Source organism: Balaenoptera physalus (assembly GCF_965194825.1).
Source record: "Balaenoptera physalus genome assembly, contig: SUPER_2_unloc_15, whole genome shotgun sequence".
Classification (NCBI taxonomy): domain Eukaryota; kingdom Metazoa; phylum Chordata; class Mammalia; order Artiodactyla; family Balaenopteridae; genus Balaenoptera; species Balaenoptera physalus.
This window is the reverse complement of record NW_028126559.1, coordinates 67,688-95,112: the sequence shown is the minus strand read 5'-3', so window position 1 is coordinate 95,112 and position 27,425 is coordinate 67,688.

Sequence of the window (27,425 nt, the reverse complement as noted above, 5' to 3'; positions counted from 1 at the left end):
TACTGAATCTGTGATTGCCTTTCTCCGTGGATATAGCTTCGTTGGTATCAATTCGTAGGTAACACCTGTAACTGATATGGTAAGATATGTGTCTTTTGCTTTGTCACTTACTAAAAGTTGCGTGATTACTTCTAGACTCATCTATGGTGCTGCAAATGGCATTGTTTCATTTTATCGCTAGCTCATAATCCATCTGTCTGTATATGTAGCAGTTCTTCTTTGTCCACCCATCTGTCGGTGGACTTTTTGGTGACTTCCATATCTTGGCTATTGTAATACTGTGCAATGCAGATTTGCCTGCCTCTTTCTTTCCAATTCTGTCTTCTTAGGTTATAGGTCCAGGAATAAGCCTCTGGATCATACGGTAGCTCAATGTTTACCTTTTAAAGGCACCTCCGCTCTGCTCTCATGAGTGGCTCTTTCCAGGTTACATCCCACTTAAAGTTGAGGGTTTGCATTTCTCCACAGCACCTTCAGCCTTTATTCTTTGTAGTTTTTTACTGATGGTTATTCTGACTGGTGTGAGCTGATACGTCTTTGTGGTTGAATTGGCATGTGTCTCATGATCCATTAAAACTGAGCTTTAAGGCAGGTCCTTTTCATTTTTCAGGCTGTGAGTACAGCTTAGTTCTTCAAAGTGTTTTCTTAAAGTATGTGTCATATTTTTAAACTTTTTGGCCATTACCTCCCTCAAGACATTTTGCGGTGACCATTAGCACAGGCTTCAACCTGCGTTTGCAGGTAACGGCCAGAGGGTGGCAGTCTTTCTACGTTCCCCACGCTGGTACTAGGGAAACAGACCTCCCGGCCAGTGGTGTTCCTCGGTTATAAATTAGAGTGGAATGTGCCTGAATAAACCCACAAATGCTGATGTCTCCTTACTTATGTTTGTCTTTTAAATTTAACTTATATTTATTATTGGAGCAATATTACATTGTGTACCTGGAACAGTTTTTCTTGGTGCATTCCTCTGTTGATGGACATTTTCATTGCTTCCAAATGTTGGCTATGGTAAATATGGCTGGAGTGCAGGATTGCCAGCCGGTGACGTTTTGATTCTCATTTTCTCAGGAGATAGGCCCAGCAGTGGGTATGACTGATTGACGGGGAGCTCAATGTTTACCTTCTCAAGGCACTTCCATTGTGTTTTCATTAGTGGCTCTTACCACGTCCCCCTTAGAGTCGAGTGTACGCATTCCTCCACAGTCCCTTCAGCATTTATTTTTTGAAACATTTTTGCTGATGGCCATTCTGACTGCTGTGAGCTGATTGATAGGTTTTTGTAACTTGGGTTTGCATGTCTTTAAAAATTCCTAAAATACATCATTTTCCCACAACTTTTTCTTTTCTCTTTAAAGAAAAAGCTGTGAGTACAATATAGCTCTTGAAATTGTCTTCTCGGAAAGTTGCCCTCTTTTGAAATTTTTGCTCCATTGTTGATCCCAGGATTTATTTGGAGGGCAGGTGTCATTTACAGAATTGCAAGTTGGTGAATATTTAGTGACCTTTAGCAGTGGGTTTAAAGCTGCTGTTGTGGGAAATGGCCACAAGGAGGCAGCATTTCTCCATTCCCAAATCTGGGTACTAGGGCAGCAGAGCCTTTCTGGAAGTCGTGTTCCTAGGTTGTAAATTAGAATGGAATGTGCCAGGAGAAACCCCCATAAGTTTAGGTCTCATTACTTCTTGTTTTTGTAAATTTTTTTAATCAGGGTAAAGACTAGAATATTGTTTGTCCTAGGGGTACACAATCTGGTGCATTTGTACATTATATATGTCTACTCTACAGATCCTCTTCCCATGTAAAATATTACAGAGTGTTCTGTAGACCTCCCTTGCTATATGGTCGGTCTTTTTGAAATAGGTATATAATATGTATTTGGATATGTACAGTAACACTAATCTCATTTATCCATTTCCCCCACCTTTGCTTTTAGATGAGCATAGTTGGTTTTCTAAGTCTGTGAGTGTCTTTCTCTGTGGAAATATGTTCATTTGTGTCAGTTATTAGATAACGCCTCTAAGGGATATCATAGGATATAGGTCTTTTGCTTTCCGACTTACCTCATGTTTTGTGATTATCTCCAGGCTCATCTCTGGTGCCTCAAAGAGCAGTGTTTCATTGTTTTCCATGGCTAATATTCCATTGTGTACATGGACTCCTTCTTCTTTATCCATTCACCTGTTGATGGACATTTTGGTTGCTTTCCATCTTGGCTATTTTGAATAAGGCTGCAGTGCAGCATTTGCGGCCTGTGTCTTTCCGATTCTGGTCTTCTCAGGTGAGAGGCCCAGTGGTGTGCCTGCTGGATTGACTGGTACCTCAGTTTTTACTTTTAAACGCAGTTCCTTTCTGTACTCATTATTGGCTGTGAACCACTTTACATCTCACCAGCACCTAGAGGGTGCACAGTTCTCTACAACCCCATCAGCATTTATTGTTGGTAGACTTTTTGCTGACGGTCAGTCGACAGGTGTGAGTTGACACCTTTTGGTTGATTAGATTGCATGAGTCTAATAATTCCTGAGGTTGAGCTTTTATCCATTTTCCTGTTTTTTTTTGTTTAAAGAGAGTGAGGAATACTTACCTCTTCATACTATCTTCTTGAAACATTTGCCTGTTTTGAATTTTTTTGTCCATTCCCTAACCTGAGCACAATGTTTGACGGCAGGTATCCTTTACATCCCTGAGTCCTTGTGAATTTTAAGTGACCATTAGCTGTGGGTTTAAAGCTGCTCTTGCAGGAAACGGCCACAAGGGGGCAGCATTTCTCCTTTACCAAATCTGGTCACTAGGGCAACAGAGCCTTAATGGAAGTCGTGTTCTAGGTTGTCAATTACAATGGAATGTGCCAGGAAAAAGCCCTTTAAGTTTATGTGTCATTACTTCTTGTTTGTATCTTTAACAAAATATGTATTCTTTATCACAGCAAATTCGATTACAATGGTTTGTTTGTTCTAGGTGTGCAAGATGTGGTTCCTTCACACATATACATATATCTATTCTTCTTTGGAATCTTTTCCCATGTAGGTTATGACACAATGTTGAGTAGTCTTCTCTTGGTATTTCTGTAGGTCTTTGATGATTATATATTTCACGTGTGTTTGTATATCTCTGTTCACCTCAATATGGTGATGTATCCAATCCTCACACCTTTCCATTTGGTGAACCATAAGTTTTTGTAGTGAATCTGTGATTGCCTTTCTCTGTGGAAATATCTTCGTTTGTATCAATTTTTAGGTAACACCTATATGTGATATGATAGGAGATGTGTCTTTCGCTTTCTCACTTTCTCCAAGTTGCGTGATTACTTCTAGAGTCATCTATGGTGCTGCAAACGGCATTGTTTCATTCTTTCGCTAGCTCATATTCCATCTGTACATGGAGCAGTTCTTCTTTGTCCACCCATCTGTCGGTGGACTTTTTGGTTACTTCCGTATCTTGGCTATTGTAATACTATGCAATGCGGATTTGCCTGCCTGTGTCTTTCCAATTCTGTCTTCTTAGGTTATAGGGCCAGGTATAGGTCTACTGGATCATATGGTAGCTCAGCGTTAATCTTTTAAAGGCACCTCCATTCTGTTCTCTTTAGTGGCTCTTTCCAGGTTATGTCCCACTTAAAGTTGAGGGTAAGCATTTCGCCACAGCACCTTTAGCATTTATTCTTTGTAGTTTTTTGCTGATGGTTATTCTGACTGGTGTGAGCTGATACCTCTTTGTGGTTGAATTTGCATGTGTCTCATAATCCGTTGAAATTGAGCTTTAAGGCATGTCCTTTTTATTTTTCCAGCTGTGATTACGGCTTAGTTCTTCAAAGTGTTTTCTTAAAGTATGTGTCCCATTTTGAAATATTTTAACCATTGCCTTCCTCAAGACATTTTGAGGGCAGGTTTCATTTACAGCCCTGCAGTACTTGTTCATATGAAGTGACCATTAGCCCAGGCTTTAAAGCTGCTTTTGCAGGTAACGGCCAGAGGGTGGCAGCCTTTCTACGTTCCCCACGCTGGTACTTGGGAAACAGACCTACCCGCCAGTGGTGTTCTTCGGTTATAAATTAGAGTGGAATGTGCTCGGAGAAACCCACAAATGCTGATGTCTCCTTACATTTGTTTGTTTTTTAAATTTAATTGAAATTTTTTACTGGAGTAATATTCCATTGTATACAAGGACCACTTCTTCTTGGTGCATTCCTCTGCTGATGGACATTTTTGTTGCTTCCAAGTGTTGACTATGGTAAATATTGCTGGCGTACAGGTTTGCCAGCCTGTGACTTTTTGATTCTCATTTTCTCAGGTGATAGGCCCAGCAGATGGTATGCTTGATTCACTGGTAGCTCAATGTTTCCCTTTTCAAAGCACCTCCATTGTGCTTTCATTAGTGGCTCTTCCCACGTCCCCCTTACAGCTGAGGATACACATTTCTCCACAATCCCTTCAGCATTTATTGTTTGCAGCATTTTTGCTGATGGACATTCTGCCTGGTGTGAGCTGATAGGTTTTTGTAAATTGGGTTTGCATGTCTTTAAACATTCCTAAAATTTATCATTTTTCCAGGCGTTTTTCTATTCTGGTATAAAAACAAAGTGTGAGTACAATATACCTCTTGAAATTATCTTGTTGAAAGATTGCCCTCTTTTTAATATTCTGGTGGATTTTGGTCCCCAGGGTACTTTTTTGAAGGCAGGTGTCATTTACAGGCCTGCAATGTGTGTCAATATTTAGTAACCATTAGCACTGGGTTTAAGCTGCCGTTGTACGAAACGGCCACAAGGCGGGAGCATTTCTCCATTACCAAATCTGGTTACTAGGGCAGCAGAGCCGTTCTGGAAGTGGTTTTCCTAGCTTGTAAATTTGAATGGAATGTGCCAGGAAAACCCCCCATAAGTTTATGTCTCATTACTTCTAGTTCGTTGTTTTAATTTTTTAAATTGGGGTAATGTTTAGAATGTTGTTTGTCCAAGGTGTACACACTCTGGTTCATCTACACACTATATATATATCTGTATATGTCGAGATCCTCTTCGCATGTAAATTATTACAGAGTGTTCCGTAGACCTCCCTTGCTATATGGTGGGTCTTTTGGATATATGTATATAATATGTATTTGTATACATATGGTAACACTAATCTTCATTTATCCAATCCCCCCACCTTTCCTTTTAGATAAGCATAGTTTTGTTTCTAAGTCTGTGAGTGCCTTTCTCTGTGGAAATATGTTCATTTCTGTCAGTTATTAGATAACGCCTATAAGTGATATCATAGACTATAGGTCTCTTGCTTTCCGACTTACCTTATGTTTTGTGATTATCTCCAGCCTCATTTGTGGTGCCTCAAAGAGCAGTGTTTCACTGTTTTCCACGGCTAATATTCCATTGTGTACATGGACCACTTCTTCTTTATCCATTCACCTGTGGATGGACATTTTGGTTGCTTCACTGTCTTGTCTATTGTGAATAAGGCTGCAGTGCAGCTTTTGCAGCCCGGGTCTTCTCGATTCTGGGCTTCTCAGGTGAGAGGCCCACTGGTGCACCTGCTGGATTGAATGGTACCTCAATTTTTACTTTCAAACGCAGCTCCTTTCTGTTCTCATGATTGGCTGTTAACCATTTTACATCTCACCAGCAGCTAGAGGGTACACAGTTCTCTAAAACCCCTTCAGCATTTATTGTTTGTAGACGTTTTGCTGATGGTCAGTCGAGTGGTGTGAGTTGAAACCTTTTGTAGATTAGATTGCATGAGTCTAATACTTCCTGAGGTGGAGCTTTTATCCATTTTCCTTTTTTTAAAAAGACGGTGAGTAAAATTTACCTCTTCATACTATCTCCTTGAAAAATTTGCCTGTTTTGAATTTTTTAATCCATTCCCCACCTCAGCACAATTTTGAGGGCAGGTGTCTTTACAGCCCTGAGTCCTTGTGAATGTTAAGTGACCATTAGCTGTGGGTTCAAAGCCGCTCTTGCGGGAAACGGCCACAAGGCGGCAGCATTTCTCCTTTACCAAATCTGGTCACTAGGGCAACAGAGCCTTAATGGAAGTCGTGCTCTAGGTTGTAAATTACAATGGAATGTGCCAGGAAAAAGCCTTTTAAAGTTATGTCTCATTACTTCTTGCTCGTAGTTTTAATTTAATTTTTAGTTTCTAATCACAGCAAATTTGATTACAACGTTTTGTTTGTCCTAGGTGTGCAAGATGTGGTTCTTTCATACATATACATATATCTATTCTTCTTCGGATCCTTTTCCCATGTAGGTTATGACACAATGTTGAGTAGCCTTCTCTTGGTATTGCGTACGTCTCTGGTGATTATATATTTCACATGTGTTTTTATATGTCTGTTAACCCCAATATAGTAATGTGTCCAATCCTCACACCTTTCCATTTGGTGAACCATACGTTTATGTACTGAATCTGTGATTGCCTTTCTCCGTGGATATAGCTTCGTTGGTATCAATTCGTAGGTAACACCTGTAACTGATATGGTAAGATATGTGTCTTTTGCTTTGTCACTTACTAAAAGTTGCGTGATTACTTCTAGACTCATCTATGGTGCTGCAAATGGCATTGTTTCATTTTATCGCTAGCTCATAATCCATCTGTCTGTATATGTAGCAGTTCTTCTTTGTCCACCCATCTGTCGGTGGACTTTTTGGTGACTTCCATATCTTGGCTATTGTAATACTGTGCAATGCAGATTTGCCTGCCTCTTTCTTTCCAATTCTGTCTTCTTAGGTTATAGGTCCAGGAATAAGCCTCTGGATCATACGGTAGCTCAATGTTTACCTTTTAAAGGCACCTCCGCTCTGCTCTCATGAGTGGCTCTTTCCAGGTTACATCCCACTTAAAGTTGAGGGTTTGCATTTCTCCACAGCACCTTCAGCATTTATTCTTTGTAGTTTTTTACTGATGGTTATTCTGACTGGTGTGAGCTGATACGTCTTTGTGGTTGAATTGGCATGTGTCTCATGATCCATTAAAACTGAGCTTTAAGGCAGGTCCTTTTCATTTTTCAGGCTGTGAGTACAGCTTAGTTCTTCAAAGTGTTTTCTTAAAGTATGTGTCATATTTTTAAACTTTTTGGCCATTACCTCCCTCAAGACATTTTGCGGTGACCATTAGCACAGGCTTCAACCTGCGTTTGCAGGTAACGGCCAGAGGGTGGCAGTCTTTCTACGTTCCCCACGCTGGTACTAGGGAAACAGACCTCCCGGCCAGTGGTGTTCCTCGGTTATAAATTAGAGTGGAATGTGCCTGAATAAACCCACAAATGCTGATGTCTCCTTACTTATGTTTGTCTTTTAAATTTAACTTATATTTATTATTGGAGCAATATTACATTGTGTACCTGGAACAGTTTTTCTTGGTGCATTCCTCTGTTGATGGACATTTTCATTGCTTCCAAATGTTGGCTATGGTAAATATGGCTGGAGTGCAGGATTGCCAGCCTGTGACGTTTTGATTCTCATTTTCTCAGGAGATAGGCCCAGCAGTGGGTATGACTGATTGACGGGGAGCTCAATGTTTACCTTCTCAAGGCACTTCCATTGTGTTTTCATTAGTGGCTCTTACCACGTCCCCCTTAGAGTCGAGTGTACGCATTCCTCCACAGTCCCTTCAGCATTTATTTTTTGAAACATTTTTGCTGATGGCCATTCTGACTGCTGTGAGCTGATTGATAGGTTTTTGTAACTTGGGTTTGCATGTCTTTAAAAATTCCTAAAATACATCATTTTCCCACAACTTTTTCTTTTCTCTTTAAAGAAAAAGCTGTGAGTACAATATAGCTCTTGAAATTGTCTTCTCGGAAAGTTGCCCTCTTTTGAAATTTTTGCTCCATTGTTGATCCCAGGATTTATTTGGAGGGCAGGTGTCATTTACAGAATTGCAAGTTGGTGAATATTTAGTGACCTTTAGCAGTGGGTTTAAAGCTGCTGTTGTGGGAAATGGCCACAAGGAGGCAGCATTTCTCCATTCCCAAATCTGGGTACTAGGGCAGCAGAGCCTTTCTGGAAGTCGTGTTCCTAGGTTGTAAATTAGAATGGAATGTGCCAGGAGAAACCCCCATAAGTTTAGGTCTCATTACTTCTTGTTTTTGTAAATTTTTTTAATCAGGGTAAAGACTAGAATATTGTTTGTCCTAGGGGTACACAATCTGGTGCATTTGTACATTATATATGTCTACTCTACAGATCCTCTTCCCATGTAAAATATTACAGAGTGTTCTGTAGACCTCCCTTGCTATATGGTCGGTCTTTTTGAAATAGGTATATAATATGTATTTGGATATGTACAGTAACACTAATCTCATTTATCCATTTCCCCCACCTTTGCTTTTAGATGAGCATAGTTGGTTTTCTAAGTCTGTGAGTGTCTTTCTCTGTGGAAATATGTTCATTTGTGTCAGTTATTAGATAACGCCTCTAAGGGATATCATAGGATATAGGTCTTTTGCTTTCCGACTTACCTCATGTTTTGTGATTATCTCCAGGCTCATCTCTGGTGCCTCAAAGAGCAGTGTTTCATTGTTTTCCATGGCTAATATTCCATTGTGTACATGGACTCCTTCTTCTTTATCCATTCACCTGTTGATGGACATTTTGGTTGCTTTCCATCTTGGCTATTTTGAATAAGGCTGCAGTGCAGCATTTGCGGCCTGTGTCTTTCCGATTCTGGTCTTCTCAGGTGAGAGGCCCAGTGGTGTGCCTGCTGGATTGACTGGTACCTCAGTTTTTACTTTTAAACGCAGTTCCTTTCTGTACTCATTATTGGCTGTGAACCACTTTACATCTCACCAGCACCTAGAGGGTGCACAGTTCTCTACAAGCCCATCAGCATTTATTGTTGGTAGACTTTTTGCTGACGGTCAGTCGACAGGTGTGAGTTGAGACCTTTTGGTTGATTAGATTGCATGAGTCTAATAATTCCTGAGGTTGAGCTTTTATCCATTTTCCTGTTTTTTTTTTGTTTAAAGAGAGTGAGGAATACTTACCTCTTCATACTATCTTCTTGAAACATTTGCCTGTTTTGAATTTTTTTGTCCATTCCCTAACCTGAGCACAATGTTTGACGGCAGGTATCCTTTACATCCCTGAGTCCTTGTGAATTTTAAGTGACCATTAGCTGTGGGTTTAAAGCTGCTCTTGCAGGAAACGGCCACAAGGGGGCAGCATTTCTCCTTTACCAAATCTGGTCACTAGGGCAACAGAGCCTTAATGGAAGTCGTGTTCTAGGTTGTCAATTACAATGGAATGTGCCAGGAAAAAGCCCTTTAAGTTTATGTGTCATTACTTCTTGTTTGTATCTTTAACAAAATATGTATTCTTTATCACAGCAAATTCGATTACAATGGTTTGTTTGTTCTAGGTGTGCAAGATGTGGTTCCTTCACACATATACATATATCTATTCTTCTTTGGAATCTTTTCCCATGTAGGTTATGACACAATGTTGAGTAGTCTTCTCTTGGTATTTCTGTAGGTCTTTGATGATTATATATTTCACGTGTGTTTGTATATCTCTGTTCACCTCAATATGGTGATGTATCCAATCCTCACACCTTTCCATTTGGTGAACCATAAGTTTTTGTAGTGAATCTGTGATTGCCTTTCTCTGTGGAAATATCTTCGTTTGTATCAATTTTTAGGTAACACCTATATGTGATATGATAGGAGATGTGTCTTTCGCTTTCTCACTTTCTCCAAGTTGCGTGATTACTTCTAGAGTCATCTATGGTGCTGCAAAGGGCATTGTTTCATTCTTTCGCTAGCTCATATTCCATCTGTACATGGAGCAGTTCTTCTTTGTCCACCCATCTGTCGGTGGACTTTTTGGTTACTTCCGTATCTTGGCTATTGTAATACTATGCAATGCGGATTTGCCTGCCTGTGTCTTTCCAATTCTGTCTTCTTAGGTTATAGGGCCAGGTATAGGTCTACTGGATCATATGGTAGCTCAGCGTTAATCTTTTAAAGGCACCTCCATTCTGTTCTCTTTAGTGGCTCTTTCCAGGTTATGTCCCACTTAAAGTTGAGGGTAAGCATTTCGCCACAGCACCTTTAGCATTTATTCTTTGTAGTTTTTTGCTGATGGTTATTCTGACTGGTGTGAGCTGATACCTCTTTGTGGTTGAATTTGCATGTGTCTCATAATCCGTTGAAATTGAGCTTTAAGGCATGTCCTTTTTATTTTTCCAGCTGTGATTACGGCTTAGTTCTTCAAAGTGTTTTCTTAAAGTATGTGTCCCATTTTGAAATATTTTAACCATTGCCTTCCTCAAGACATTTTGAGGGCAGGTTTCATTTACAGCCCTGCAGTACTTGTTCATATGAAGTGACCATTAGCCCAGGCTTTAAAGCTGCTTTTGCAGGTAACGGCCAGAGGGTGGCAGCCTTTCTACGTTCCCCACGCTGGTACTTGGGAAACAGACCTACCCGCCAGTGGTGTTCTTCGGTTATAAATTAGAGTGGAATGTGCTCGGAGAAACCCACAAATGCTGATGTCTCCTTACATTTGTTTGTTTTTTAAATTTAATTGAAATTTTTTACTGGAGTAATATTCCATTGTATACAAGGACCACTTCTTCTTGGTGCATTCCTCTGCTGATGGACATTTTTGTTGCTTCCAAGTGTTGACTATGGTAAATATTGCTGGCGTACAGGTTTGCCAGCCTGTGACTTTTTGATTCTCATTTTCTCAGGTGATAGGCCCAGCAGATGGTATGCTTGATTCACTGGTAGCTCAATGTTTCCCTTTTCAAAGCACCTCCATTGTGCTTTCATTAGTGGCTCTTCCCACGTCCCCCTTACAGCTGAGGATACACATTTCTCCACAATCCCTTCAGCATTTATTGTTTGCAGCATTTTTGCTGATGGACATTCTGCCTGGTGTGAGCTGATAGGTTTTTGTAAATTGGGTTTGCATGTCTTTAAACATTCCTAAAATTTATCATTTTTCCAGGCGTTTTTCTATTCTGGTATAAAAACAAAGTGTGAGTACAATATACCTCTTGAAATTATCTTGTTGAAAGATTGCCCTCTTTTTAATATTCTGGTGGATTTTGGTCCCCAGGGTACTTTTTTGAAGGCAGGTGTCATTTACAGGCCTGCAATGTGTGTCAATATTTAGTAACCATTAGCACTGGGTTTAAGCTGCCGTTGTACGAAACGGCCACAAGGCGGGAGCATTTCTCCATTACCAAATCTGGTTACTAGGGCAGCAGAGCCGTTCTGGAAGTGGTTTTCCTAGCTTGTAAATTTGAATGGAATGTGCCAGGAAAACCCCCCATAAGTTTATGTCTCATTACTTCTAGTTCGTTGTTTTAATTTTTTAAATTGGGGTAATGTTTAGAATGTTGTTTGTCCAAGGTGTACACACTCTGGTTCATCTACACACTATATATATATCTGTATATGTCGAGATCCTCTTCGCATGTAAATTATTACAGAGTGTTCCGTAGACCTCCCTTGCTATATGGTGGGTCTTTTGGATATATGTATATAATATGTATTTGTATACATATGGTAACACTAATCTTCATTTATCCAATCCCCCCACCTTTCCTTTTAGATAAGCATAGTTTTGTTTCTAAGTCTGTGAGTGCCTTTCTCTGTGGAAATATGTTCATTTCTGTCAGTTATTAGATAACGCCTATAAGTGATATCATAGACTATAGGTCTCTTGCTTTCCGACTTACCTTATGTTTTGTGATTATCTCCAGCCTCATTTGTGGTGCCTCAAAGAGCAGTGTTTCACTGTTTTCCACGGCTAATATTCCATTGTGTACATGGACCACTTCTTCTTTATCCATTCACCTGTGGATGGACATTTTGGTTGCTTCACTGTCTTGTCTATTGTGAATAAGGCTGCAGTGCAGCTTTTGCAGCCCGGGTCTTCTCGATTCTGGGCTTCTCAGGTGAGAGGCCCACTGGTGCACCTGCTGGATTGAATGGTACCTCGATTTTTACTTTCAAACGCAGCTCCTTTCTGTTCTCATTATTGGCTGTTAACCATTTTACATCTCACCAGCAGCTAGAGGGTACACAGTTCTCTAAAACCCCTTCAGCATTTATTGTTTGTAGACGTTTTGCTGATGGTCAGTCGAGTGGTGTGAGTTGAAACCTTTTGTAGATTAGATTGCATGAGTCTAATACTTCCTGAGGTGGAGCTTTTATCCATTTTCCTTTTTTTAAAAAGACGGTGAGTAAAATTTACCTCTTCATACTATCTCCTTGAAAAATTTGCCTGTTTTGAATTTTTTAATCCATTCCCCACCTCAGCACAATTTTGAGGGCAGGTGTCTTTACAGCCCTGAGTCCTTGTGAATGTTAAGTGACCATTAGCTGTGGGTTCAAAGCCGCTCTTGCGGGAAACGGCCACAAGGCGGCAGCATTTCTCCTTTACCAAATCTGGTCACTAGGGCAACAGAGCCTTAATGGAAGTCGTGCTCTAGGTTGTAAATTACAATGGAATGTGCCAGGAAAAAGCCTTTTAAAGTTATGTCTCATTACTTCTTGCTCGTAGTTTTAATTTAATTTTTAGTTTCTAATCACAGCAAATTTGATTACAACGTTTTGTTTGTCCTAGGTGTGCAAGATGTGGTTCTTTCATACATATACATATATCTATTCTTCTTCGGATCCTTTTCCCATGTAGGTTATGACACAATGTTGAGTAGCCTTCTCTTGGTATTGCGTACGTCTCTGGTGATTATATATTTCACATGTGTTTTTATATGTCTGTTAACCCCAATATAGTAATGTGTCCAATCCTCACACCTTTCCATTTGGTGAACCATACGTTTATGTACTGAATCTGTGATTGCCTTTCTCCGTGGATATAGCTTCGTTGGTATCAATTCGTAGGTAACACCTGTAACTGATATGGTAAGATATGTGTCTTTTGCTTTGTCACTTACTAAAAGTTGCGTGATTACTTCTAGACTCATCTATGGTGCTGCAAATGGCATTGTTTCATTTTATCGCTAGCTCATAATCCATCTGTCTGTATATGTAGCAGTTCTTCTTTGTCCACCCATCTGTCGGTGGACTTTTTGGTGACTTCCATATCTTGGCTATTGTAATACTGTGCAATGCAGATTTGCCTGCCTCTTTCTTTCCAATTCTGTCTTCTTAGGTTATAGGTCCAGGAATAAGCCTCTGGATCATACGGTAGCTCAATGTTTACCTTTTAAAGGCACCTCCGCTCTGCTCTCATGAGTGGCTCTTTCCAGGTTACATCCCACTTAAAGTTGAGGGTTTGCATTTCTCCACAGCACCTTCAGCATTTATTCTTTGTAGTTTTTTACTGATGGTTATTCTGACTGGTGTGAGCTGATACGTCTTTGTGGTTGAATTGGCATGTGTCTCATGATCCATTAAAACTGAGCTTTAAGGCAGGTCCTTTTCATTTTTCAGGCTGTGAGTACAGCTTAGTTCTTCAAAGTGTTTTCTTAAAGTATGTGTCATATTTTTAAACTTTTTGGCCATTACCTCCCTCAAGACATTTTGCGGTGACCATTAGCACAGGCTTCAACCTGCGTTTGCAGGTAACGGCCAGAGGGTGGCAGTCTTTCTACGTTCCCCACGCTGGTACTAGGGAAACAGACCTCCCGGCCAGTGGTGTTCCTCGGTTATAAATTAGAGTGGAATGTGCCTGAATAAACCCACAAATGCTGATGTCTCCTTACTTATGTTTGTCTTTTAAATTTAACTTATATTTATTATTGGAGCAATATTACATTGTGTACCTGGAACAGTTTTTCTTGGTGCATTCCTCTGTTGATGGACATTTTCATTGCTTCCAAATGTTGGCTATGGTAAATATGGCTGGAGTGCAGGATTGCCAGCCTGTGACGTTTTGATTCTCATTTTCTCAGGAGATAGGCCCAGCAGTGGGTATGACTGATTGACGGGGAGCTCAATGTTTACCTTCTCAAGGCACTTCCATTGTGTTTTCATTAGTGGCTCTTACCACGTCCCCCTTAGAGTCGAGTGTACGCATTCCTCCACAGTCCCTTCAGCATTTATTTTTTGAAACATTTTTGCTGATGGCCATTCTGACTGCTGTGAGCTGATTGATAGGTTTTTGTAACTTGGGTTTGCATGTCTTTAAAAATTCCTAAAATACATCATTTTCCCACAACTTTTTCTTTTCTCTTTAAAGAAAAAGCTGTGAGTACAATATAGCTCTTGAAATTGTCTTCTCGGAAAGTTGCCCTCTTTTGAAATTTTTGCTCCATTGTTGATCCCAGGATTTATTTGGAGGGCAGGTGTCATTTACAGAATTGCAAGTTGGTGAATATTTAGTGACCTTTAGCAGTGGGTTTAAAGCTGCTGTTGTGGGAAATGGCCACAAGGAGGCAGCATTTCTCCATTCCCAAATCTGGGTACTAGGGCAGCAGAGCCTTTCTGGAAGTCGTGTTCCTAGGTTGTAAATTAGAATGGAATGTGCCAGGAGAAACCCCCATAAGTTTAGGTCTCATTACTTCTTGTTTTTGTAAATTTTTTTAATCAGGGTAAAGACTAGAATATTGTTTGTCCTAGGGGTACACAATCTGGTGCATTTGTACATTATATATGTCTACTCTACAGATCCTCTTCCCATGTAAAATATTACAGAGTGTTCTGTAGACCTCCCTTGCTATATGGTCGGTCTTTTTGAAATAGGTATATAATATGTATTTGGATATGTACAGTAACACTAATCTCATTTATCCATTTCCCCCACCTTTGCTTTTAGATGAGCATAGTTGGTTTTCTAAGTCTGTGAGTGTCTTTCTCTGTGGAAATATGTTCATTTGTGTCAGTTATTAGATAACGCCTCTAAGGGATATCATAGGATATAGGTCTTTTGCTTTCCGACTTACCTCATGTTTTGTGATTATCTCCAGGCTCATCTCTGGTGCCTCAAAGAGCAGTGTTTCATTGTTTTCCATGGCTAATATTCCATTGTGTACATGGACTCCTTCTTCTTTATCCATTCACCTGTTGATGGACATTTTGGTTGCTTTCCATCTTGGCTATTTTGAATAAGGCTGCAGTGCAGCATTTGCGGCCTGTGTCTTTCCGATTCTGGTCTTCTCAGGTGAGAGGCCCAGTGGTGTGCCTGCTGGATTGACTGGTACCTCAGTTTTTACTTTTAAACGCAGTTCCTTTCTGTACTCATTATTGGCTGTGAACCACTTTACATCTCACCAGCACCTAGAGGGTGCACAGTTCTCTACAACCCCATCAGCATTTATTGTTGGTAGACTTTTTGCTGACGGTCAGTCGACAGGTGTGAGTTGACACCTTTTGGTTGATTAGATTGCATGAGTCTAATAATTCCTGAGGTTGAGCTTTTATCCATTTTCCTGTTTTTTTTTTGTTTAAAGAGAGTGAGGAATACTTACCTCTTCATACTATCTTCTTGAAACATTTGCCTGTTTTGAATTTTTTTGTCCATTCCCTAACCTGAGCACAATGTTTGACGGCAGGTATCCTTTACATCCCTGAGTCCTTGTGAATTTTAAGTGACCATTAGCTGTGGGTTTAAAGCTGCTCTTGCAGGAAACGGCCACAAGGGGGCAGCATTTCTCCTTTACCAAATCTGGTCACTAGGGCAACAGAGCCTTAATGGAAGTCGTGTTCTAGGTTGTCAATTACAATGGAATGTGCCAGGAAAAAGCCCTTTAAGTTTATGTGTCATTACTTCTTGTTTGTATCTTTAACAAAATATGTATTCTTTATCACAGCAAATTCGATTACAATGGTTTGTTTGTTCTAGGTGTGCAAGATGTGGTTCCTTCACACATATACATATATCTATTCTTCTTTGGAATCTTTTCCCATGTAGGTTATGACACAATGTTGAGTAGTCTTCTCTTGGTATTTCTGTAGGTCTTTGATGATTATATATTTCACGTGTGTTTGTATATCTCTGTTCACCTCAATATGGTGATGTATCCAATCCTCACACCTTTCCATTTGGTGAACCATAAGTTTTTGTAGTGAATCTGTGATTGCCTTTCTCTGTGGAAATATCTTCGTTTGTATCAATTTTTAGGTAACACCTATATGTGATATGATAGGAGATGTGTCTTTCGCTTTCTCACTTTCTCCAAGTTGCGTGATTACTTCTAGAGTCATCTATGGTGCTGCAAACGGCATTGTTTCATTCTTTCGCTAGCTCATATTCCATCTGTACATGGAGCAGTTCTTCTTTGTCCACCCATCTGTCGGTGGACTTTTTGGTTACTTCCGTATCTTGGCTATTGTAATACTATGCAATGCGGATTTGCCTGCCTGTGTCTTTCCAATTCTGTCTTCTTAGGTTATAGGGCCAGGTATAGGTCTACTGGATCATATGGTAGCTCAGCGTTAATCTTTTAAAGGCACCTCCATTCTGTTCTCTTTAGTGGCTCTTTCCAGGTTATGTCCCACTTAAAGTTGAGGGTAAGCATTTCACCACAGCACCTTTAGCATTTATTCTTTGTAGTTTTTTGCTGATGGTTATTCTGACTGGTGTGAGCTGATACCTCTTTGTGGTTGAATTTGCATGTGTCTCATAATACGTTGAAATTGAGCTTTAAGGCATGTCCTTTTTATTTTTCCAGCTGTGATTACGGCTTGGTTCTTCAAAGTGTTTTCTTAAAGTATGTGTCCCATTTTGAAATATTTTAACCATTGCCTTCCTCAAGACATTTTGAGGGCAGGTTTCATTTACAGCCCTGCAGTACTTGTTCATATGAAGTGACCATTAGCCCAGGCTTTAAAGCTGCTTTTGCAGGTAACGGCCAGAGGGTGGCAGCCTTTCTACGTTCCCCACGCTGGTACTTGGGAAACAGACCTACCCGCCAGTGGTGTTCTTCGGTTATAAATTAGAGTGGAATGTGCTCGGAGAAACCCACAAATGCTGATGTCTCCTTACATTTGTTTGTTTTTTAAATTTAATTGAAATTTTTTACTGGAGTAATATTCCATTGTATACAAGGACCACTTCTTCTTGGTGCATTCCTCTGCTGATGGACATTTTTGTTGCTTCCAAGTGTTGACTATGGTAAATATTGCTGGCGTACAGGTTTGCCAGCCTGTGACTTTTTGATTCTCATTTTCTCAGGTGATAGGCCCAGCAGATGGTATGCTTGATTCACTGGTAGCTCAATGTTTCCCTTTTCAAAGCACCTCCATTGTGCTTTCATTAGTGGCTCTTCCCACGTCCCCCTTACAGCTGAGGGTACACATTTCTCCACAATCCCTTCAGCATTTATTGTTTGCAGCATTTTTGCTGATGGACATTCTGCCTGGTGTGAGCTGATAGGTTTTTGTAAATTGGGTTTGCATGTCTTTAAACATTCCTAAAATTTATCATTTTTCCAGGCGTTTTTCTATTCTGGTATAAAAACAAAGTGTGAGTACAATATACCTCTTGAAATTATCTTGTTGAAAGATTGCCCTCTTTTTAATATTCTGGTGGATTTTGGTCCCCAGGGTACTTTTTTGAAGGCAGGTGTCATTTACAGGCCTGCAATGTGTGTCAATATTTAGTAACCATTAGCACTGGGTTTAAGCTGCCGTTGTACGAAACGGCCACAAGGCGGGAGCATTTCTCCATTACCAAATCTGGTTACTAGGGCAGCAGAGCCGTTCTGGAAGTGGTTTTCCTAGCTTGTAAATTTGAATGGAATGTGCCAGGAAAACCCCCCATAAGTTTATGTCTCATTACTTCTAGTTCGTTGTTTTAATTTTTTAAATTGGGGTAATGTTTAGAATGTTGTTTGTCCAAGGTGTACACACTCTGGTTCATCTACACACTATATATATATCTGTATATGTCGAGATCCTCTTCGCATGTAAATTATTAGAGAGTGTTCCGTAGACCTCCCTTGCTATATGGTGGGTCTTTTGGATATATGTATATAATATGTATTTGTATACATATGGTAACACTAATCTTCATTTATCCAATCCCCCCACCTTTCCTTTTAGATAAGCATAGTTTTGTTTCTAAGTCTGTGAGTGCCTTTCTCTGTGGAAATATGTTCATTTCTGTCAGTTATTAGATAACGCCTATAAGTGATATCATAGACTATAGGTCTCTTGCTTTCCGACTTACCTTATGTTTTGTGATTATCTCCAGCCTCATTTGTGGTGCCTCAAAGAGCAGTGTTTCACTGTTTTCCACGGCTAATATTCCATTGTGTACATGGACCACTTCTTCTTTATCCATTCACCTGTGGATGGACATTTTGGTTGCTTCACTGTCTTGTCTATTGTGAATAAGGCTTCAGTGCAGCTTTTGCAGCCCGGGTCTTCTCGATTCTGGGCTTCTCAGGTGAGAGGCCCACTGGTGCACCTGCTGGATTGAATGGTACCTCAATTTTTACTTTCAAAGGCAGCTCCTTTCTGTTCTCATGATTGGCTGTTAACCATTTTACATCTCACCAGCAGCTAGAGGGTACACAGTTCTCTAAAACCCCTTCAGCATTTATTGTTTGTAGACGTTTTGCTGATGGTCAGTCGAGTGGTGTGAGTTGAAACCTTTTGTAGATTAGATTGCATGAGTCTAATACTTCCTGAGGTGGAGCTTTTATCCATTTTCCTTTTTTTAAAAAGACGGTGAGTAAAATTTACCTCTTCATACTATCTCCTTGAAAAATTTGCCTGTTTTGAATTTTTTAATCCATTCCCCACCTCAGCACAATTTTGAGGGCAGGTGTCTTTACAGCCCTGAGTCCTTGTGAATGTTAAGTGACCATTAGCTGTGGGTTCAAAGCCGCTCTTGCGGGAAACGGCCACAAGGCGGCAGCATTTCTCCTTTACCAAATCTGGTCACTAGGGCAACAGAGCCTTAATGGAAGTCGTGCTCTAGGTTGTAAATTACAATGGAATGTGCCAGGAAAAAGCCTTTTAAAGTTATGTCTCATTACTTCTTGCTCGTAGTTTTAATTTAATTTTTAGTTTCTAATCACAGCAAATTTGATTACAACGTTTTGTTTGTCCTAGGTGTGCAAGATGTGGTTCTTTCATACATATACATATATCTATTCTTCTTCGGATCCTTTTCCCATGTAGGTTATGACACAATGTTGAGTAGCCTTCTCTTGGTATTGCGTACGTCTCTGGTGATTATATATTTCACATGTGTTTTTATATGTCTGTTAACCCCAATATAGTAATGTGTCCAATCCTCACACCTTTCCATTTGGTGAACCATACGTTTATGTACTGAATCTGTGATTGCCTTTCTCCGTGGATATAGCTTCGTTGGTATCAATTCGTAGGTAACACCTGTAACTGATATGGTAAGATATGTGTCTTTTGCTTTGTCACTTACTAAAAGTTGCGTGATTACTTCTAGACTCATCTATGGTGCTGCAAATGGCATTGTTTCATTTTATCGCTAGCTCATAATCCATCTGTCTGTATATGTAGCAGTTCTTCTTTGTCCACCCATCTGTCGGTGGACTTTTTGGTGACTTCCATATCTTGGCTATTGTAATACTGTGCAATGCAGATTTGCCTGCCTCTTTCTTTCCAATTCTGTCTTCTTAGGTTATAGGTCCAGGAATAAGCCTCTGGATCATACGGTAGCTCAATGTTTACCTTTTAAAGGCACCTCCGCTCTGCTCTCATGAGTGGCTCTTTCCAGGTTACATCCCACTTAAAGTTGAGGGTTTGCATTTCTCCACAGCACCTTCAGCCTTTATTCTTTGTAGTTTTTTACTGATGGTTATTCTGACTGGTGTGAGCTGATACGTCTTTGTGGTTGAATTGGCATGTGTCTCATGATCCATTAAAACTGAGCTTTAAGGCAGGTCCTTTTCATTTTTCAGGCTGTGAGTACAGCTTAGTTCTTCAAAGTGTTTTCTTAAAGTATGTGTCATATTTTTAAACTTTTTGGCCATTACCTCCCTCAAGACATTTTGCGGTGACCATTAGCACAGGCTTCAACCTGCGTTTGCAGGTAACGGCCAGAGGGTGGCAGTCTTTCTACGTTCCCCACGCTGGTACTAGGGAAACAGACCTCCCGGCCAGTGGTGTTCCTCGGTTATAAATTAGAGTGGAATGTGCCTGAATAAACCCACAAATGCTGATGTCTCCTTACTTATGTTTGTCTTTTAAATTTAACTTATATTTATTATTGGAGCAATATTACATTGTGTACCTGGAACAGTTTTTCTTGGTGCATTCCTCTGTTGATGGACATTTTCATTGCTTCCAAATGTTGGCTATGGTAAATATGGCTGGAGTGCAGGATTGCCAGCCGGTGACGTTTTGATTCTCATTTTCTCAGGAGATAGGCCCAGCAGTGGGTATGACTGATTGACGGGGAGCTCAATGTTTACCTTCTCAAGGCACTTCCATTGTGTTTTCATTAGTGGCTCTTACCACGTCCCCCTTAGAGTCGAGTGTATGCATTCCTCCACAGTCCCTTCAGCATTTATTTTTTGAAACATTTTTGCTGATGGCCATTCTGACTGCTGTGAGCTGATTGATAGGTTTTTGTAACTTGGGTTTGCATGTCTTTAAAAATTCCTAAAATACATCATTTTCCCACAACTTTTTCTTTTCTCTTTAAAGAAAAAGCTGTGAGTACAATATAGCTCTTGAAATTGTCTTCTCGGAAAGTTGCCCTCTTTTGAAATTTTTGCTCCATTGTTGATCCCAGGATTTATTTGGAGGGCAGGTGTCATTTACAGAATTGCAAGTTGGTGAATATTTAGTGACCTTTAGCAGTGGGTTTAAAGCTGCTGTTGTGGGAAATGGCCACAAGGAGGCAGCATTTCTCCATTCCCAAATCTGGGTACTAGGGCAGCAGAGCCTTTCTGGAAGTCGTGTTCCTAGGTTGTAAATTAGAATGGAATGTGCCAGGAGAAACCCCCATAAGTTTAGGTCTCATTACTTCTTGTTTTTGTAAATTTTTTTAATCAGGGTAAAGACTAGAATATTGTTTGTCCTAGGGGTACACAATCTGGTGCATTTGTACATTATATATGTCTACTCTACAGATCCTCTTCCCATGTAAAATATTACAGAGTGTTCTGTAGACCTCCCTTGCTATATGGTCGGTCTTTTTGAAATAGGTATATAATATGTATTTGGATATGTACAGTAACACTAATCTCATTTATCCATTTCCCCCACCTTTGCTTTTAGATGAGCATAGTTGGTTTTCTAAGTCTGTGAGTGTCTTTCTCTGTGGAAATATGTTCATTTGTGTCAGTTATTAGATAACGCCTCTAAGGGATATCATAGGATATAGGTCTTTTGCTTTCCGACTTACCTCATGTTTTGTGATTATCTCCAGGCTCATCTCTGGTGCCTCAAAGAGCAGTGTTTCATTGTTTTCCATGGCTAATATTCCATTGTGTACATGGACTCCTTCTTCTTTATCCATTCACCTGTTGATGGACATTTTGGTTGCTTTCCATCTTGGCTATTTTGAATAAGGCTGCAGTGCAGCATTTGCAGCCTGTGTCTTTCCGATTCTGGTCTTCTCAGGTGAGAGGCCCAGTGGTGTGCCTGCTGGATTGACTGGTACCTCAGTTTTTACTTTTAAACGCAGTTCCTTTCTGTACTCATTATTGGCTGTGAACCACTTTACATCTCACCAGCACCTAGAGGGTGCACAGTTCTCTACAACCCCATCAGCATTTATTGTTGGTAGACTTTTTGCTGACGGTCAGTCGACAGGTGTGAGTTGACACCTTTTGGTTGATTAGATTGCATGAGTCTAATAATTCCTGAGGTTGAGCTTTTATCCATTTTCCTGTTTTTTTTTGTTTAAAGAGAGTGAGGAATACTTACCTCTTCATACTATCTTCTTGAAACATTTGCCTGTTTTGAATTTTTTTGTCCATTCCCTAACCTGAGCACAATGTTTGACGGCAGGTATCCTTTACATCCCTGAGTCCTTGTGAATTTTAAGTGACCATTAGCTGTGGGTTTAAAGCTGCTCTTGCAGGAAACGGCCACAAGGGGGCAGCATTTCTCCTTTACCAAATCTGGTCACTAGGGCAACAGAGCCTTAATGGAAGTCGTGTTCTAGGTTGTCAATTACAATGGAATGTGCCAGGAAAAAGCCCTTTAAGTTTATGTGTCATTACTTCTTGTTTGTATCTTTAACAAAATATGTATTCTTTATCACAGCAAATTCGATTACAATGGTTTGTTTGTTCTAGGTGTGCAAGATGTGGTTCCTTCACACATATACATATATCTATTCTTCTTTGGAATCTTTTCCCATGTAGGTTATGACACAATGTTGAGTAGTCTTCTCTTGGTATTTCTGTAGGTCTTTGATGATTATATATTTCACGTGTGTTTGTATATCTCTGTTCACCTCAATATGGTGATGTATCCAATCCTCACACCTTTCCATTTGGTGAACCATAAGTTTTTGTAGTGAATCTGTGATTGCCTTTCTCTGTGGAAATATCTTCGTTTGTATCAATTTTTAGGTAACACCTATATGTGATATGATAGGAGATGTGTCTTTCGCTTTCTCACTTTCTCCAAGTTGCGTGATTACTTCTAGAGTCATCTATGGTGCTGCAAACGGCATTGTTTCATTCTTTCGCTAGCTCATATTCCATCTGTACATGGAGCAGTTCTTCTTTGTCCACCCATCTGTCGGTGGACTTTTTGGTTACTTCCGTATCTTGGCTATTGTAATACTATGCAATGCGGATTTGCCTGCCTGTGTCTTTCCAATTCTGTCTTCTTAGGTTATAGGGCCAGGTATAGGTCTACTGGATCATATGGTAGCTCAGCGTTAATCTTTTAAAGGCACCTCCATTCTGTTCTCTTTAGTGGCTCTTTCCAGGTTATGTCCCACTTAAAGTTGAGGGTAAGCATTTCGCCACAGCACCTTTAGCATTTATTCTTTGTAGTTTTTTGCTGATGGTTATTCTGACTGGTGTGAGCTGATACCTCTTTGTGGTTGAATTTGCATGTGTCTCATAATCCGTTGAAATTGAGCTTTAAGGCATGTCCTTTTTATTTTTCCAGCTGTGATTACGGCTTAGTTCTTCAAAGTGTTTTCTTAAAGTATGTGTCCCATTTTGAAATATTTTAACCATTGCCTTCCTCAAGACATTTTGAGGGCAGGTTTCATTTACAGCCCTGCAGTACTTGTTCATATGAAGTGACCATTAGCCCAGGCTTTAAAGCTGCTTTTGCAGGTAACGGCCAGAGGGTGGCAGCCTTTCTACGTTCCCCACGCTGGTACTTGGGAAACAGACCTACCCGCCAGTGGTGTTCTTCGGTTATAAATTAGAGTGGAATGTGCTCGGAGAAACCCACAAATGCTGATGTCTCCTTACATTTGTTTGTTTTTTAAATTTAATTGAAATTTTTTACTGGAGTAATATTCCATTGTATACAAGGACCACTTCTTCTTGGTGCATTCCTCTGCTGATGGACATTTTTGTTGCTTCCAAGTGTTGACTATGGTAAATATTGCTGGCGTACAGGTTTGCCAGCCTGTGACTTTTTGATTCTCATTTTCTCAGGTGATAGGCCCAGCAGATGGTATGCTTGATTCACTGGTAGCTCAATGTTTCCCTTTTCAAAGCACCTCCATTGTGCTTTCATTAGTGGCTCTTCCCACGTCCCCCTTACAGCTGAGGGTACACATTTCTCCACAATCCCTTCAGCATTTATTGTTTGCAGCATTTTTGCTGATGGACATTCTGCCTGGTGTGAGCTGATAGGTTTTTGTAAATTGGGTTTGCATGTCTTTAAACATTCCTAAAATTTATCATTTTTCCAGGCGTTTTTCTATTCTGGTATAAAAACAAAGTGTGAGTACAATATACCTCTTGAAATTATCTTGTTGAAAGATTGCCCTCTTTTTAATATTCTGGTGGATTTTGGTCCCCAGGGTACTTTTTTGAAGGCAGGTGTCATTTACAGGCCTGCAATGTGTGTCAATATTTAGTAACCATTAGCACTGGGTTTAAGCTGCCGTTGTACGAAACGGCCACAAGGCGGGAGCATTTCTCCATTACCAAATCTGGTTACTAGGGCAGCAGAGCCGTTCTGGAAGTGGTTTTCCTAGCTTGTAAATTTGAATGGAATGTGCCAGGAAAACCCCCCATAAGTTTATGTCTCATTACTTCTAGTTCGTTGTTTCAATTTTTTAAATTGGGGTAATGTTTAGAATGTTGTTTGTCCAAGGTGTACACACTCTGGTTCATCTACACACTATATATATATCTGTATATGTCGAGATCCTCTTCGCATGTAAATTATTACAGAGTGTTCCGTAGACCTCCCTTGCTATATGGTGGGTCTTTTGGATATATGTATATAATATGTATTTGTATACATATGGTAACACTAATCTTCATTTATCCAATCCCCCCACCTTTCCTTTTAGATAAGCATAGTTTTGTTTCTAAGTCTGTGAGTGCCTTTCTCTGTGGAAATATGTTCATTTCTGTCAGTTATTAGATAACGCCTATAAGTGATATCATAGACTATAGGTCTCTTGCTTTCCGACTTACCTTATGTTTTGTGATTATCTCCAGCCTCATTTGTGGTGCCTCAAAGAGCAGTGTTTCACTGTTTTCCACGGCTAATATTCCATTGTGTACATGGACCACTTCTTCTTTATCCATTCACCTGTGGATGGACATTTTGGTTGCTTCACTGTCTTGTCTATTGTGAATAAGGCTTCAGTGCAGCTTTTGCAGCCCGGGTCTTCTCGATTCTGGGCTTCTCAGGTGAGAGGCCCACTGGTGCACCTGCTGGATTGAATGGTACCTCAATTTTTACTTTCAAACGCAGCTCCTTTCTGTTCTCATGATTGGCTGTTAACCATTTTACATCTCACCAGCAGCTAGAGGGTACACAGTTCTCTAAAACCCCTTCAGCATTTATTGTTTGTAGACGTTTTGCTGATGGTCAGTCGAGTGGTGTGAGTTGAAACCTTTTGTAGATTAGATTGCATGAGTCTAATACTTCCTGAGGTGGAGCTTTTATCCATTTTCCTTTTTTTAAAAAGACGGTGAGTAAAATTTACCTCTTCATACTATCTCCTTGAAAAATTTGCCTGTTTTGAATTTTTTAATCCATTCCCCACCTCAGCACAATTTTGAGGGCAGGTGTCTTTACAGCCCTGAGTCCTTGTGAATGTTAAGTGACCATTAGCTGTGGGTTCAAAGCCGCTCTTGCGGGAAACGGCCACAAGGCGGCAGCATTTCTCCTTTACCAAATCTGGTCACTAGGGCAACAGAGCCTTAATGGAAGTCGTGCTCTAGGTTGTAAATTACAATGGAATGTGCCAGGAAAAAGCCTTTTAAAGTTATGTCTCATTACTTCTTGCTCGTAGTTTTAATTTAATTTTTAGTTTCTAATCACAGCAAATTTGATTACAACGTTTTGTTTGTCCTAGGTGTGCAAGATGTGGTTCTTTCATACATATACATATATCTATTCTTCTTCGGATCCTTTTCCCATGTAGGTTATGACACAATGTTGAGTAGCCTTCTCTTGGTATTGCGTACGTCTCTGGTGATTATATATTTCACATGTGTTTTTATATGTCTGTTAACCCCAATATAGTAATGTGTCCAATCCTCACACCTTTCCATTTGGTGAACCATACGTTTATGTACTGAATCTGTGATTGCCTTTCTCCGTGGATATAGCTTCGTTGGTATCAATTCGTAGGTAACACCTGTAACTGATATGGTAAGATATGTGTCTTTTGCTTTGTCACTTACTAAAAGTTGCGTGATTACTTCTAGACTCATCTATGGTGCTGCAAATGGCATTGTTTCATTTTATCGCTAGCTCATAATCCATCTGTCTGTATATGTAGCAGTTCTTCTTTGTCCACCCATCTGTCGGTGGACTTTTTGGTGACTTCCATATCTTGGCTATTGTAATACTGTGCAATGCAGATTTGCCTGCCTCTTTCTTTCCAATTCTGTCTTCTTAGGTTATAGGTCCAGGAATAAGCCTCTGGATCATACGGTAGCTCAATGTTTACCTTTTAAAGGCACCTCCGCTCTGCTCTCATGAGTGGCTCTTTCCAGGTTACATCCCACTTAAAGTTGAGGGTTTGCATTTCTCCACAGCACCTTCAGCATTTATTCTTTGTAGTTTTTTACTGATGGTTATTCTGACTGGTGTGAGCTGATACGTCTTTGTGGTTGAATTGGCATGTGTCTCATGATCCATTAAAACTGAGCTTTAAGGCAGGTCCTTTTCATTTTTCAGGCTGTGAGTACAGCTTAGTTCTTCAAAGTGTTTTCTTAAAGTATGTGTCATATTTTTAAACTTTTTGGCCATTACCTCCCTCAAGACATTTTGCGGTGACCATTAGCACAGGCTTCAACCTGCGTTTGCAGGTAACGGCCAGAGGGTGGCAGTCTTTCTACGTTCCCCACGCTGGTACTAGGGAAACAGACCTCCCGGCCAGTGGTGTTCCTCGGTTATAAATTAGAGTGGAATGTGCCTGAATAAACCCACAAATGCTGATGTCTCCTTACTTATGTTTGTCTTTTAAATTTAACTTATATTTATTATTGGAGCAATATTACATTGTGTACCTGGAACAGTTTTTCTTGGTGCATTCCTCTGTTGATGGACATTTTCATTGCTTCCAAATGTTGGCTATGGTAAATATGGCTGGAGTGCAGGATTGCCAGCCTGTGACGTTTTGATTCTCATTTTCTCAGGAGATAGGCCCAGCAGTGGGTATGACTGATTGACGGGGAGCTCAATGTTTACCTTCTCAAGGCACTTCCATTGTGTTTTCATTAGTGGCTCTTACCACGTCCCCCTTAGAGTCGAGTGTACGCATTCCTCCACAGTCCCTTCAGCATTTATTTTTTGAAACATTTTTGCTGATGGCCTTTCTGACTGCTGTGAGCTGATTGATAGGTTTTTGTAACTTGGGTTTGCATGTCTTTAAAAATTCCTAAAATACATCATTTTCCCACAACTTTTTCTTTTCTCTTTAAAGAAAAAGCTGTGAGTACAATATAGCTCTTGAAATTGTCTTCTTGGAAACTTGCCCTCTTTTGAAATTTTTGCTCCATTGTTGATCCCAGGATTTATTTGGAGGGCAGGTGTCATTTACAGAATTGCAAGTTGGTGAATATTTAGTGACCTTTAGCAGTGGGTTTAAAGCTGCTGTTGTGGGAAATGGCCACAAGGAGGCAGCATTTCTCCATTCCCAAATCTGGGTACTAGGGCAGCAGAGCCTTTCTGGAAGTCGTGTTCCTAGGTTGTAAATTAGAATGGAATGTGCCAGGAGAAACCCCCATAAGTTTAGGTCTCATTACTTCTTGTTTTTGTAAATTTTTTTAATCAGGGTAAAGACTAGAATATTGTTTGTCCTAGGGGTACACAATCTGGTGCATTTGTACATTATATATGTCTACTCTACAGATCCTCTTCCCATGTAAAATATTACAGAGTGTTCTGTAGACCTCCCTTG